Genomic DNA, 13,128 nt, shown 5'->3' on the forward strand with positions numbered 1-13,128 from the left:
TCTTTCAGATTGCATCAACAAAGTAATGAGTCATAAACCTACAGTTACACTAGATGAGCATTACCAGAATTTAAAACCATTTATTCTTTGAAAAGAAATTTTAATTTTGCATTACTTTTAAACAATTACGTTAGTGACTATTCTGCTGAAAAACCAAATCTTTAAGCTTTTAACATTCTTCAATGAGTTGATGGTTTCCACAATTAAATTTCTTATAAAGCCGAATCTCCACTCAATAATCACCGAGTGCTGTTTGGAGTGAAAGTCTATGCACCATTTAACATTCCCTACATCATACAATTAAGTCCTACCTACAGTTTAATGTGGTTATGTCATTTCATTTGGTACAATGCCAAAATATAATGGCCTCGGAATGCAACTCAACTAAGAACAGCATAAATGGCTTTCACATACTTTACCTGTTAAACTGCATGTTTTGCACAAAATACAAGGAATATATGACAGCCTGTCTGAACAAATGCATAAAGGAATAGATCCTATCTCTCATATTTCTTTTTAACTTTAGTTAAATATTTAGAGCAAAGTGCAAAATCTAACCTCACTTTAAGGAGAAATAAAGGTTTGATGTGCAGACAGTAATACAGTAAACCTAATTTTAATGTATGATGTTAACAGCATTGCCTTTGTATGGTTACATAAATAATTCAGAAGACAAAATGTACTCATGTCATATTTATATGGCGTTCTCTAGTTATGCAAATCACTTTCCCTTCACCATTCCAAAAAAACATGAACCACAGCACATTTATTGCTCCCTTTCATTCAGTCCATGAATTTATATATAATGTGGTACCATCATGCTCACCATCATTATATACTGCTTTATCTAGGTACAGAAAAAGTCCATATATTAAAGTAAAAAAGTAGCATTACTTAGAACACTCAAAGTACCAAGCATAAAACTAAAATCAATGCAGAATTGACTAACCATAAGTCACTGAATTAAAAAAATAAGGCATAGTCCATAAATCAAATTGTTTTGCACACTTTAAAACATGCCATAATTAAAGTGATGGAGGATGGTAATTTCTACTTTAAAATATTATTTGCCAATAGCTTTAACTTTTATAATGTCAACAAAATTATCTTTTTTCAAGACTAAAATAAATATATTCAGTGTGTGTAAATGTTTGCAATGATTGCTCATAAGCATTACTAGAGAACACTGGGATTCAATTTTACTTGAGAAATTGCGAATAGATTTGAAAGACTACAAGTGAGATTACCAGCAAATAACAAGAATCAAACAGTGTCACCAGGGCACACGATCATACACTTCAATTTGAAATTGTGATAGATGGGTTAAAAAGGCTAAAGGGATACACAGCACTCCTCTGCAGAGGTGTGTACTATATTAAGGTAGTCATATAGAAGGTCATGGAAGTGGTGAATGATGTGTGAGGAAAGATGGGGTGGAGGAATAAAAGAGATGAAGTAGAAAGATCAAACCTTCTAAGTGTTTGCCTTCTTTGTACCTAACATAGTACATACTGGGAACAAGAATGGTCAATTCAGGGGACTTCAGAAATTTCCTGAACTTATATAATACCGATAAAATGTATAATTCCTAAAACTCCTCTTCATCATTCCCCACTTCTATGTGGAAATGATGTGCTTGATCAACCTTCTCCAATCAGCTCAGTCCTGCACCTCCTCACCAGTCAAGCCATTTTCCTTCAAATCATCTTTTACTCTATTCATCTACCTCCACTTTGGCTTCATTTGCTTTCTCTTCCCCTTTTCGTATTAAACAAATGCATTTAATTTATTATATTTCATGAACTAGTTGCCAAATAACAATCTGATGCAAATGACAAATGGACCAGCAGCTCTCCGTCTTACTTTGTCCTATTTACACTTCTGTGCCTGTTTATCATTAAGTATCTGTTTTAATAAAGGAAAAAGTGAAGGACTGAGAAGGACCAGCCATGAAGACCCCTGATAAAGATGGAAGAGAACAGCCATAACTTTCTTCTAATTCCAGACTTCAGCTAATAAAGATAGCCTGAAATACTCAAGGACACTAGTGGATATTAAGGAGAAGTGTGCTTAACACTGAGCCAGGAATCAATCTTTTATGCATAAAGATGTCGGAATCTGGGACAAACTACAGTGTCATGTAGTTGAAGCAGAAACACTGCAAATCATTAAGAAGCATTTTATTGTGATACTGGGTCATCTTATCGATCCTGTTTTTAAAATTGCACATGCCCTTACTTTCTTATATGCACCACTAGATTACACCCTAGAGGTTTCTTTGGGTTTGGTTAAGTTCAAACGTTTATACTTCAACAAGTGTAAGAGTTGAGACTCTTGTACTACATTTTGACTTGTCTAACACTAAGGAAGAGTGCTTCTCAACATACAGTATAGTCTGAGGAGAGTTTTGCTAGTTGGCAGCAGTGTTATTTCAACTGTATTATGCGGCAAATACAATCATAAGTAAGTATGTAATTTACACATTAAATAGTTGTATAGGCCTTGTATTTTTCTTCTCATATTTCCATAGTTTACAGATAGGTTTATCTTGCATTTATATATTGTCATGCAGGACACAGACTAGATGGCATCCCAGCTGGGAAAGATCATTCTTTGCACTGCTGGGAGGCCTTTACAAATAATAAATTGAGTGAAGCAGCTTCCTGTAGAAATGTGCTCCCCCAGTGCAATAGGTAGCAGCATCCCTCTGGTGGATCTCTCATGTGCACACTTACAGGACTGCAAAGGGGTTGTAGTTCTATATGGCAACCTGGCATTCTTTCATAGGAGCTGCCAAGAGGAGCCCCTTGTTTTAAGGAGGTTCTGCCTGACATAGAAGTGCTTTCTGGTGCAATAAGGTGGGAATGGAAGTAACTCCTCAGTCTGGCATAAAGAAAGCCACTCCACCTTATCTAAGGGAGTTGAAGTTGGGCGTGGAGGAAGGACAAAGCTTATCTGGGAGGACTGGAGAACGAAAAGAACTGCATTATGTTTCTATAAAACCTGTGAAGAGTCCTGTTGGAAGGTATTTCTTTATAATACAACTAGCTGTGTAAGCCTGTCCTGTAAAAGGCCCGGGCTCCTAGAAACCATGGATTCTGACACTTCAATAAATCAATCGCATCGATAGTACATTAGCGACTAGGCAAGGTTCTCTTTCCTCTGCAGTTTCATTTTGCCAACATGCTCGCCTCTGTTGTCTATAAGCGGCTATGCAAGTTTTTTTCCCCTTGGAGGTTTTCGTTTTGCTGATGTGCTCGCCTCGCTTGTATATTGGTGGCTAAGCAAGTTTCTCTTTTCTCGGTGGTTTCACTTTGGCAACAGTGTTGCTTTCTTTGAGCTTCATGCAGTAGCCTCACACTTCCGGGCTGCCTCGCACTTCTGGGCCGGACAGACAGACACACACACTTCCACACATAGATGTTTATATATATATATATAAGATATCCACATGAACCTGGGACTTGTGTGTGTGAGATTGTGTCTGGGGTTTGGGCTCTGTTACACCCTGCACAAGTCACAATATATACACACATATGTATTTAGTATTGTGATACAGTATATGAATTATAAAAAGAGACTCTAAAACTCATTAACAAGTGGAAAGACAAGGCGCATATTATTATCATTATCATCAGAGCCAAAGTATCTGGTACAACAGGATCGTGGACAAGGTCTTGTTGGAGGCTGAGGTGGCTCTTCAACTGTGTCCAAGTATCTTGTTCTAGAAAACAAATAATGGCTGTGTAGCTTAGTGGCTGCCAGTATGACAGAACTCAAATGGTAGAACATGGCAAGAAATGTTATATTAAACATCCAGAGACAACATAGAAAATAAGATACAGCTGAATGTCAAGCACTACATATTTTACATAATCATGAACATGCTGGAATATTTTGGTTACAATGAAAAAGATAAAAAAGGAGTACATATGGTGATGTACTGTGTGTTGAATTAATTTTGGCAAATAATATTTTAATATAATATTTGAAATTAGGTTGTGAGATAATAACTATTTTGTATCTGAGAGTTTGCCCCTGCAAAATTGGACAAATGCATTTTAGGAAGAAAAGGACCCATGTACAGATGAAGACTAATAATTGCAATGTTAAACCTAGGAAACCAGGAATTGGGTTGATGGAGGGCATTAATTTGAAGTTTGCATAGACACCTACCCACATCTAATCCCAAAATAAACTATAAATAGCTATTCTCCACTAGTAGGAGTTTGCTTATAAGCAAAAATGTAAAAAAGAGAATTTACTGGCAAAGAGGAAGGATGGAGAGAGAAAAGAAAGAGGACATAGGTATGATGACTAGATATTGTATGTGTGGGAGTTGAGATGGAAAACAAGATGCCCCGTATTCAAAAAAGAGCACTATCACTCATAAAGGTAAGCCTAATGTGGCTTATATTATATAAGGCTCCATGAATATGAAATGAAATCTATTTTATTTGAACACTGAGGCATCACCAAATTAGTGTCTGGTTCTAAGGATAGACATAGTTTGTTTTTGTATACATTAACAAAAAATAACATTCTCAGTCAGTCATTCTCAAAACTGCTAAATCCAATTCTGTATCTTGGGTGGTTGCAGCCTATTATGGCAACACTGGACTTAATTCAGGAACCAGAAAGGACCCCAGCTAATCACAGGTCCCACTTACACATATACCACATTTGCACTCATACTGGAACCAGTTTAGAGTTACCAGTTAATATGACTTTAACGTTTTTGGGGATGTGGGAGGAAAATCAGTTCAAACATGAGAAGAATGTGCAAACTAACATTGACTGGGTTTGAGACCAAAGCCTAGGATGCTGGATCCATAAAGCAACAGAGTTCACCACTGCACTTCTGTGATACCTAAACAAAAATAACATATGGTATGAAAAAATGTAATATATGCTGCTGTTCCAAACATAAAAGTTATTGCAAGAAAAGGAAACTGCCTTTATTGTCTTCTTACTTAGTGAATCTAAAATGTATTATATAATGGTTTTAATACATTCTGAACACTCAGTCAATACTGACTCTTTTACAATAAGAAAGACAAGCCTACTTTATTAGATGAATAGGCCATGGTTTACTTTCTATCAGCACCAGGGGTAATTGCTAATACAGTCAATAACTGAGGTAATCAATAAATAATATGAATGAATCATTAATTGAACACTGTATGTGATATCCATCTCCACTGTGCAGTCAATAAAACAGAGGAAAAAGAAGAGGTACTATAACTCCTGTTATTGACTTACTCAACAGAGGCAGTGTTTTCTCACTACCATTTCCTTTAAAGCTATCTTTTTTATCTTTTTGTTCTAAAGACAATAGCTTAGTCATGGGCCCATGGTTATCTTGAACAGTAAGTTATCAATCACATACTGATTCTGATACAGCTATGACTGAGGAAATACAGTAAAGGCACAAATACATTTTTAGCCTCCCTGAACTCATCTTTTAAGATATTTTTAAATTAAAATGAGGAAGAAAACTACTACTTTAAATTCAAGGGCTAAATCACACCCACTGTGTTGCCTTTATGTCCATCCATCTATTCATCCATTTTCAGAACCTACTCTTTTAAAACAGAGCATTACAGGTATACTGACAGCAATGAGTACAAGGCAGGAATCAGGAGTGTTGGGACTCCAGACCATTGCAAAACACATTCACTTATGCTAGGCCAAACTGTGCCCACCTGTTAACTTAACACACATATCTTAATCTATAAAAATGTAAGGATATTAAAGTGAGGGACAATCTTTCAGTCAATACAAGTTCTTTTAACATTATTAAAGTTTTATTTGATGTCATGAATATAAGGCTGTCAAATATTTATCCCTATATAAATTACAATTCTTTTTACCTTTTAGCCTAAATCAATAGACTACAAAATATTTGGCCTATTATTTTTAAATTAATACAACTGTAACTATTAATTTACAAGAACATGCTGAAGTTTGAAAGAATGCCATTCTAGACTTTTGCTTTGGAACCACTAGGTTGTCAAGCTGATGTGCAACACAGCTGGGAATAAGGTAAAAATCTCCATTAGAGACTCAACAAAAACAAGATCTCACTTTTTAGACACCATAGATTGCGCAGACTGAAATGGTTGCAATAAATCAGCACCCCTTTCCTCCCCCTTTTGCAGTAGAGCAGAAGCAGCAATTAGAAGCTAACTTATGGCCAATAGAGCTAATAGCATCTATTTTGAATGTGGGAGGAAACTGGAGTCCCTGGAGAAAACCAAGTTAGACATGCACTGCATATATCATTCTGCCTTGAGATCAAAAGATGTAACTCTAATAATTTAATATCCATCATTTTCTTTTGATGGAAGCATAGTGGCTCAGTAGTTAGCATTGCTTCCTTCTGGATCCAGAGTTTTGGATTTTAATCTTTCAGCAGACTGTTGTTTTTATTGAGTTTGGACATTTTCCCTATACCTGCATCGGTTCTGCTATATGTCCGGCATTTTTACCACTTCAATAGGCATACAGGTTAAAGTAGGTAAACTGGCAATTCAAACTGGCCCTGTAGGAGTGTGTTTAGAGGTGTATATGCATGAGTGAGCAAAATAATGGGCTAGCACCGCAACAAGGGTTGTTTCCCACCATATGAACACCACTGCAAGGATAAACTCCATTCATAGCAATCCTGCATTGGATTAAGCAGGTCTATGAACATTATGTCACAATATGTCCACACTTGATCTTTACCTACTAGGAAATAATTTTGTTAAAAAAAAAAAAAATCCACTTTTGTTAGTAACAACCGTGATAACAATGTGCCGTGATGGAATAACCAGACTACCCTGTCCTAACTAAACTTCTTCAGCTCCTCCTGGGGAATTCACAGGCGATTCTTGGACAGCTGAGATACACAATCCCTTTAGTGGGTCCTGTGTCTGTCTGTCGGTATTATCAGAGGAGGCAAACAGAGGACATCCTAACTACATATGCATACAAATGTTAACTGCTCACCTATTTTAGAAAATCTTAGCTCACTCTAAGTGGAAAGCATAGACAAGAACACTCACACTCAAATGTTATTGAATCCTAATAAATCAACACCAACCATTTAAAGTTCTTTAAACTTTCAGCCTTTTTATTTAAAGGTAACTTATTCATAACAATTTACACTAGGGAAACTGAAAAAAAAACTCAAAGAAAGGCTGGAAAAAATGTAAAAACTGAATATAAATAGCATCCTAATGCAGTTTAAATATGGCAAGAAAATGTTCTGAGGCATTAATATACAAGAGGACTAATACGCTTCTAATATGCCAAAACAAATTGTGTTTATCTGCACAAGTACATTGTCCAATGTGATGTTACTTTTAAATAAGCATGCTCCTTCTAATTATTTATATATGGAGACACCATAACATTTTCAAATTCACTAAATGCAATTCAGGCTAGAGACGGAGCACACAGCAGGAATGAACCATGGAAAGTGTGACATAACAAATAATAATGCAACATCCTCAAACTGGCTTAATCTAAGTCAGGATCAAGGAGACCTGAGCCTATCTTGGTGGCAGCATGCGCAAAGAAGGAACCAGTCCTGTACAGTGTATTTGCTATGCCCACTCATGCACACACCCACAGTGGGTCAATTTGGAATCACCAGTTAACTTAATGTACAAGTCTTCGGAGATGTGGAATGAAAACCAGAGAAAAACACGATGTAAACACAAAGAACAAATGTAAGTACCACAATAAAAAACTGTGCATGCGATTCAAAACAAGGACACTGCTTCCATGAAACAGCGGCAGTAATTACTGCATCACTGTGCCACCCTATACAGATAGATGACATTTACTAATCTACAATATTCAGAGTTAGCAAAATGCTTTCTTTCATATATGAAGCATGCAGTAATGGTATAAGTTGTTATAGTGGTACTTAATTTAAGGGTTAACTGACTACCTGCCTGATTTGAAATGTTTTTCCTGTTACTGTAATACCTTTACAATAAAAGTTAGCACACAATAATGAATGCAGAATTACTAAAAACAAATACAATTATATTTACACTTTTTATCAATATCTTTCAATTAAGCAAACAGAAATTACACTGAGATATTCTGAACAAAGCAAAAAAAAGCAAGACCAGTTTTAAAAACTGTAAAAGAACTTTTAAAACAAAGAAAATAATGACTAAAGATCAGAACAGCAGGACACATTTTTCATAAAACTGCTGTAAAGTATAAAGAATAGTCTTGTCTGGCGATCATCAGTTATTGAGTTTAACCCTTAAAAAAATTTTAATCGAAGGTGTGTCTAATGATGAGTGTCGTAGATGTTTCAGGAACACAATGATTAAAAGTATACATACAAAGAAATGAATACATTATGAATCTAAAAAAAAACTAACCTTTGCCATATTACAGAACGAGACAAGACCACTTTGGACACAATTTCCTGAGTTATGTAACCATTTATAAACTCGAGATAAAACTTGAAAATCTTTTTACACAGTTTATTACATATTACACATGATAAAAAGTCATTAATTTTGTTTCACAATTAAGACTTTGTTAATAGTCTGGAGCACATATTCTGAATTATTTTGAGAAGGTCAAAAATATAACTAGTACCAAAGTTTTCACTGGTAAAATAGTTTAAACGACCTTGGGAATGAAGATATTCAAAGTAGTATGCCTAACAGAGAAAAGCTTATTTAACCTGCTTATTTAGCTGGAGTACTGTAAGGGTGAATATACTTTTAACCACTGAATCATGGTCAACCACTACTGCCACAGATACATTTTTTAGCTTAAGTAAGGCCATTGCCATAACAATATTATAAGAATAAACTGATATGAATTGAATTGACAACTGTCAATAATTCAGTGTCATCACCACTATCTTGAAAGGAATTAGTCAAGCGGGAATTACTGTTGGATGCTTTCTAGTAACAAGCAGGCAGAATTACACAGGGATTAAAAATCTTCAAGTGTTCTACTTTACTCTTTGTAAATAATTCAGGGCATTTGCAATGCTTTGCATACAAATAAATTTCCTAAAGACTGACAGATAAATCCACTCACTTTCCAAATATAGTTTATATGCATCTAGTCTTATGGCAGACTGGAACTTATCCTAGAAGCAATGGGTGAAAGGCAAGATGACACAAGGCTCTGAGTGAGACACCGGAGCATGCAGCCACTCAAACTGATGAATAGCCTAAAAGCATTCAACTGGTCTATGGGATTAAACCAGAGGAAGCACTAGCAACAAATGCTATTATAAGAGAATATGCAACTATCTTATCATTGGCACCCTAGCTTGAGATTTGCCTTTAATTGTCTTTAAATGTGTAAGAAATGCTGGCCATCAAAGATCTAATTATTTAAAAATGATTACTTATATAATCTTTATTTTCTGACTACAGTTTAAGGATTTACTTTGCTTTACCATACCGAAAAAATACATTTTTGATGCATCTCTCTTTTTATATCTATTAACTCTTACACTGTTTCTTTCTTTTTCTAATTTTCACAACCAGAATCAGACTAAAACAGTATAAAGTACTGAACATACCACATTTTCATTTACCTACAGTAAAGAAGTAACTTGATCAGTAACTTAATGAGGGGACCCCTTTCCATAAATATAAATCAAAGAACTACCCTAAAGAACTACTGCTTCCCCAGCTCTAATAATGAAATGCTTTACGTGTGACTTAACAAAAGATATGTCAAAATCCATAAAGAATGTACTAGATATTAGTGCAGCTCTTTCAGATGGTTTTAATACATTCACTTCCCACACATACTGTAGCCCATGCTGACCTACTGTAAAATACCTTTGCTCCTTTAACACCTTTCCCATTACAAAATGCAAGCGTGACGCGCTGTTTTTCTACCCCCTTTTCAATGTTATTTTTATTATTGTAAAACAATATTTCCAAGCAGTAATGCTAACCTAATCAACCATTGTAAAATAATTCGGATGCCATGAAATAGAGGATCCAGCGCCCTTATCGTTCTAATACTTCCATAGTATCCATGCAACTCTAAGACGTGCTGTAACACCTTCTTAGTTTCTTACTTATATGCGCATTTTAATATACCCTTGTAGGCTGGTTTTAACGCCTGCCAGAGACCCCCGTTACCCTAAATGACGCTTTGGCCAGCGATCCGCTAACACAAGGGTGCAGCCAGCAGCCTTTCGCGAACAAATCCGACCATGGCGTTCAGCACGTGATCCCGACACACCCACTCACAAGCGGGTCCGAACTTCGGCTGCTGTGACAAGCGTGGTTATTACTGCGCAGGACGCTTTCACGTGGTAAACAAAGTAGTACTCCGGCTTGTCTTTTCAGAACGGTCTGTGTGCGCAAGTACCAATTATCGGTCACTCCAAACACAACCTGTTAACATAAAAGCACAAAGCCCCGGCGGCTGTGGTGCATGCAGCCTACATATTCAATATCTAAGAAAAGGGGAAGCGAGAACAGGTGATTAAGAAGGACAAGGTATCCCCTGAAACCAAAAATGTATTTCTCAAGTCCAACTTGAACAAGCACAACTGTGAATTTGCACGGCTGAACTCCACAGTGGATATTTCCCATTGGCACAACTTGTGCATTTTTGGGAAAAAACTGCCATGGTTTTGTATTCTCATGGTATGTATTCCCAACATAGATTGGAAATCACCTTGCAGTCAGCTAAATCAAATTAAAGAAACAAAATCGCACGGTGGTCCGAGAAGCCCGGTGTGTACAACAAATGTGGCATGTTCACCACTTCGGGGACCTGCCCTGGATTACTTGTAGTAAGAAAGGAAAGATGCTCAAAAGCGATATACATAACTACTTACGGAAAATTAGCCTGTTTCTCCGTTGTATTACTCTTCCTCTTTATTGTGACGAATGTGCGTATCTTTTTGTCCCCCAAAAAATCCCGATGTCACCTTTAAGGTTTGATGAACCGGCAATCCCAGAACACGTTTTCTTAAAGCCTGTTGGGAAGCGTCAGAATGGCACTGTAGCTTCCAGCATCCAGGGGGTGTCTTCAGCGTCTAACTAACGATCGGACACACACGGATTACATCCTCCGGCTCAGACCTTTCAGTTTTCCACTTAACTTGCTCGCGTAGGTCTCCTCGCTTCTCCGTGTCTGTCTCGCTCTCCCTCCCTCTCCTCTTTTCTCCCTCTCTCCGCAGTATTGTCCGGCGATTCCTCTGCTACACCTCTTTGACAATCGAGTGTCGTTACAGCGTAATTCAAAAACGCACGGGTGCTACACATCTGATCCTATGACCGTTAGCTTCACTTGCGCCGCGCTGTGCTTCCAGTTGCTGTGAAGCTTCCACTATTCCTGGTTGTGTCGACTCGGATATCTCTGCTTCTACCAGCGAGCCGCGTAGTGTCCCTCGGCGCCTGAGCAACTGTGGAGCATTTTGATTTTGTCTAATGAGGCTCGGCGAGCTATCTGACTCTTCTTTTTATCTGTCTTCAGCTAGTATTATTTTTTTCTGGCTGACAGTTTTACTGTCGCTTTTTTTGACAAATATAATCTCTCGGTGTCTATGCTGTGGTAAGTGGCGAAAAAAGAGCTCGTTTAGAGCGAGGGTTTTCAGTGTCTGGAAGCGCGCGTTGAAAAGCTGCACCTAGTCAGATTTTCTCTTTAGCATCATTATAAAGAAAAGAAAAAAAGACAAAATTCTGAGAAATAAAGCCCAGGTCATTCAGTTTATTGTATCACCACAACGCCTAGGCTGAAATATTGGAAGTATCCCCAATAACAAAGCAAGAGAACAAATCCCTTACACGTTCACAAAAAGTGCAAATTAAACTAATGATGTATTAAACCGTAATTCAAAAAAAAATGTAAAGTCTAGCAATGTATTTTCATTTTTTTTACTAATAATATTGGTGGTTTTAAACGATGAATTGCTTGCATGCAGATTTTTGAAACTGAAAGTTTTACATGTTACAGGAGCGTTAATTATGATGTACTCATAACGTCGGAAAGTCCATTTATCTGTCCGGCCAGTTTAGCGTAGCGGGTAACACTGGGCGTAATGCAGGAAACAACCCAAGAGGAAAATGATATGTTTCTTGTACAGCCTATTTCTATAAATAAGAAAGATAATAAGAATAAATGGAGATATTCATGCTTCTTAAAAAAACAGATCATAGTTTAAGTATAAAATTTGGAGAGGTAAAGATAGTAAAATGATGTTGGTATGTGTCTCCGCAACTGTGCATACCAATAAGAGCTAAAGAGCGAACAAAATAATATATTATGAAAGCAAGACCTCTGTCTGAAGGATGGGATGGAGCTAATAATTCAAGGCTGACAGATCTGAAATTAGATGCCATGCAGTGATGCTTATTGGAGATGAACTAACTGGCATCGACACATATACAACTTCCCTTGTCACTTACTATTTTAGTACCAAGAATAGATAAGTATCTGCTATCCAAATGTATGCAAATATTTTTAATGAAGTGTTCAACAAGTAAATGGGTATCTAAAATGTTAAGATATTGCTAGCAAGAAGTAAGATATCTGGCATATTTCCTTGCATTATGTAACAAAAGAGGTTTTGAACGATATAACAGAATCTCTCCATTCATTCATGATGATACCTGCTTAATCTGGTACAGAATTGCTGAAATTGGCACCAGAGCAGCAACTACTATGTATATGAGGGAATTAAGCCAGTGTTTTTTAAGGTCAGTCTTAGGGAACTCTATGGCAGCAGGTATTTATTTCTACCAATTTCACAATCACTGTGTCACTTTTATTTTTATTTAATATCATTGTTTAGCTATCTCACCTACATATATTTGTTAGTAAAAAAAATATATATAATTTCCCATTTTCTGTAGCGTTTGCTCCATTAATTGTATCCAACTGCTGATGATTATCAATGAGCATTGCAGACACAGGTGCAAACCACATTGGATGCTAAATGGGAGCAATTACTTCTCTGCCATTTTCACTTGTCTGCTCATTAAGAGAGATTTATTACAAATAAGCAGACAAGTAAATAAGGCACTGAAGTAATTTCTCCCCTATGGCATTTCAATGTTGTCAACATTTGGATACAATTAAGGACACAAACTCTATAGAAAAAGTATGAAGTAAAAATGGCAA

The 13,128-nt window shown here is 36.6% G+C and overlaps 1 protein-coding gene across 3 annotated transcripts in view; it reads right to left on the minus strand.

The window, feature by feature from the left end:
* The window catches only part of cntn5 (contactin 5), a 1,359,131-nt gene extending 1,347,488 nt beyond the window's left edge, over window positions 1-11,643 (minus strand). For 2 of the 3 annotated variants that reach the window (XM_039744349.1, XM_039744347.1), the window contains exon 1: window positions 10,841-11,640. The gene's annotated coding sequence lies outside the window, so the exon portion shown is untranslated. Of the gene's footprint in view, window positions 1-10,840 lie in introns of all 3 variants that reach the window. The other variant, XM_039744350.1, reaches the window with a different exon arrangement.
* Window positions 11,644-13,128: the final 1,485 nt, after the last annotated feature.

Source organism: Polypterus senegalus, chromosome 2 (assembly GCF_016835505.1).
Source record: "Polypterus senegalus isolate Bchr_013 chromosome 2, ASM1683550v1, whole genome shotgun sequence".
In the NCBI taxonomy this organism is placed as follows: Eukaryota; Metazoa; Chordata; class Cladistia; order Polypteriformes; family Polypteridae; genus Polypterus; species Polypterus senegalus.